Consider the following 3596-nt stretch of genomic DNA (forward strand, 5'->3'; position numbering starts at 1 on the left):
AGTTGGCACTGTGGTCTCTCCAAAAAATTATTTGAAATGGAAGCCATGCCCTGCCCCGTACTATTTATGTGTTGCGCCAAGCAAACGTATGCGCATGGAAAATTGGATGCAAATAACGGACCTTGCAATGTTGTCAAGTTGGAGTCACGCTTATGCAACTGGAACATGCGGTGTTGTGAATATATGTCCTCCCTGCCATACACAAAACATGTAGATGTAACTTTATGCTCTATGTCCTATGATAAATATTACCTTCTCTCTCTCTCTCTCTCTCTCTCTCTTATAGAGTTGTAAGCTGCTTCGATAAGCAATTATGTCTTCTTGCCTCCTTGCTAACTAACATGCATTATGTATCAATACCAAATCGATGTCTGCATTTGCAACCATATGAACTTGATTCAATAGCTATTGCGTACATGGACCTTTGCTCAATATAAGATCCGCCATCAAATCGTGGTTATCGGCAAGAAGGGGGCTCTGAAGCAGTATCTGCTATGCATTCAAATCCACACCACCAGCATTATCTACTTTGTATGCATGTTTTGAATAGCAACACTGTAGTATGATGTTGTTGCTAATCTCAACTGCTGTTGCATTGGCTACCACCTGCATGCGGTTAAGAAAGAGAATCTCTTTACATGCCACAATATTGGCCATATTGTCTATAATATCTTTGATATCCCACCCAGATGTTGAATGGCCAGCAGTGAATGGTTGCGAGACTTAGGTCTCTGCCAAAGCCTACTTGGTTGACGTAGATGAAGATGTTGATGGAAGCTTCAATGTCTTCGCGATAGCACAGGTGCGTAGAGATAGGCTACTGGAAGATTCAATGTTGCAGGTGGGCAGAGATAAGATGGAGGGATGGAATGATATTGGAGGGAAACACTAGGGCTAGAATCGATTGCGCAAGACAGTCTCATCCCAGGGGCAGGCAGCAATGCAGTGTCCGTGAAGGATATTGCAAGCAACGTGCACGAGTACAACCTTGCGGGTGATTTGCAATTTGAGCTCTTCAAGGAAGGCACATTAGCGCTTTTCTATTGGAATACTAATGGGAGTAATCTGATCAGGATCAGCTGCCTCAACGTTTTTTGCAACACTTTCTCTGAAAGAGGTGGCCATGGCATTGATGCAACGGATGTAGAGCTGCCCTGCGTCGAGGCCCATTGAGCAGCATCGAGATGCAAATGCTGCAGCTACCTATTTCCTCGTGAAGCAGTGGGTGGCTGGCCATCGTCGACGTGCCAACTTTTTCATGAAGGGCCCATGGCTTGCAGACAAAGAAGGCGGAGGTGTCTCCTCGGGAGATGAAGTGCTCGGGCAGCTTTTCACCGCTGCAGCAAGAGCCTTGAAAAAGCAGGTTCTATTTCTTGCGCGAAGCCTAAAGTGAGCCTCTTGGCAGTCGATTGAGGTCCAAGCTAATGGCCTAGATCAGGCCAAGCGGCCAACTGTGGGCTCAACTGCCTCATCGTTAGTCCTGTGCGACGCAGCACAAAGTAATAATAATAATAAAAAACCAGTACTTTTTTACTTGGTGAGCCAAAGGTCCTTTTCTGGATCTTTGAGCTCACAAGTAGCCACTTGGCATGATCATAGCCTTTGGCCACATGATCAAATCGTATGGCGTATGGCCACGTGCTTCAAGTAAAAAGCCTCAAGTGAAAAGCTTGACATTAATAAAATAAAACAAGTAAAATAAAGCCCAGCACTTTGCAACCAACGTTCGCAGCAGCATCAGCAACACAGGCACGTCCGCAGCAACTGGGCAGGTTCGCAATTCTGCACCAACATCAGCACAGCAGGCAGTTTGGACGTTTGCAGCCACGTTCGCAGCAGCATCGGCGTAGCCGGAAGCAACCAGGTCGGTTCGCAATTCTGCTGCAGTATCAGCGCTGAGTAGGCAGTTTTGCAGCAATCAACCAGTTTTGCACCAATCACGCAGAACCGTACCAACACTGCAGCAGTTTTTAGCAATTCAAAAACCATCAGCAGGTTTGCAAGTAATTATGCTTTTTCCATGGGGGGGGGGAGAGAGAGAGAGAGAGAGAGAGAGAGAGAGAGAGAGAGAGAGAGAGAGAGAGAGAGAGAGAGAGAGAGAGAGAGAGAGAGAGAGAGAGAGAGAGAGAGAGAGAGAGAGAGAGAGAGATTATGCTCATTAACCAAGTAAAAAGTTTGCCATGATAGAGAGAGAGAGAGAGAGAGAGAGAGAGAGAGAGAGACAGAGAGAGAGAGAGATTATGCCTGTTGAGGTCAGCACCTCGAGAGTCGAGACTCAACAGCACAACACTTTTCGAAACTTAGAAGGGCGATGATGGGTTGAAAGATTTAAAGTACTTGTCCCTTGTTTTGGGTTGCAAATATATAGAGCTGGAAGCCTCGTTATGATAAAGTCTTAGCAAAGTTTATGATTCACCTTGCCTAGAAGAGTGAGAAGCAAACAAAAAAAAGTGAGAAACAAGCAACGTTTGATGAAAGCCTTCTGTGAAAGCTATGTCAATAACAATGGCACAAGGAGATCCGCAACACAAGGAGTCGATTCATGCAAAGAGGAAAGCAAGCTTATACTGTTGTAGCTTGCGTTTTACTGTCGAATAGGAAGCGAGCAGTGCGTGAGCCGCCCCAGACCTTGATGAGTGTGCCTTTTGGCAATGAAGGACAGCCTCATGTAATACGTAGCGATGGCGATGGATCAACAAAGCGCCTTTTCAGTACCCTCCTCGACTTTCTTCTCTTCAGGATGATCATACCCGATTCTGAGTTCTTGAGAAAGGCCGAGTTCACGTTGGATAATCCATGGGATGAGCTCGTGGCATTCTGTGCAGGCGGGGATTGGAAATGATAATCATGATGATGATGGCGTACAGCAGCGCGATAATACTAATGATGGCCGAGGTAAACGTGGCCATGCCACGTGATAAGGAAAGCAAAGCAGAGCAGCCTGAGTTGATGAGAGTAATCAAGCAAAGTGCCATGTGGTAAAGAGAGAGAGAGAGAGAGAGAGAGAGAGAGAGAGAGAGAGAGAGAGAGAGAGAGAGAGAGAGAGAGAGAGAGAGAGAGAGAGAGAGAATTATGCCAACTAATCATGCCTACTTTCATAAATCATAGTCCCTTGCCTTTGAATTGTAAGTATTGCCAAGCTTCTTTTTCAACTATTCACATTATGTAACCTACTAATATGGTTCAGTAGCTCTAGAACAGGCCTGTGCCATGAGAGAGAGAAAGAGATAGAGGAATATGGCACCTAATCATCGATCCATATCTGATATCTTCTGTTTCAATAGCACTAGACCAGACCTGTGCCATGAGAGAGAGAGAGAGAGAGAGAGAGAGAGAGAGAGAGAGAGAGAGAGAGAGAGAGAGAGAGAGAGAGAGAGAGAGAGAGAGAGAGAGAGAGAGAGAGAGATAAGAATATGCCAATTAAACATCGATTCAAATGTGAAATCTTTTATTTTAGTAGGACTAGAAAGACCGATGCCGTAAGAGAGAGAGAGAGAGGGAGGTAGAGAGAGTCGTGTCCGTGTCTGTTACTACTGAGTCGATTCTAGATTATGCCAAATGACCATCGATTGAAATCTGATATCTTCTGTTTCAAT

At 45.3% G+C, this 3596-nt stretch overlaps 1 pseudogene; it reads right to left on the reverse strand.

Annotated features, from left to right (window-relative positions):
- Positions 1-492: 492 nt before the first annotated feature.
- LOC147455273 (uncharacterized) lies at positions 493-1989 on the reverse strand (annotated as a pseudogene).
- Positions 1990-3596: the final 1607 nt, after the last annotated feature.

The sequence above is a fragment of the Adiantum capillus-veneris genome, chromosome 6 (assembly GCF_014529385.1).
Source record: "Adiantum capillus-veneris isolate H3 chromosome 6, ASM1452938v2, whole genome shotgun sequence".
Taxonomy (NCBI): Eukaryota; Viridiplantae; Streptophyta; class Polypodiopsida; order Polypodiales; family Pteridaceae; genus Adiantum; species Adiantum capillus-veneris.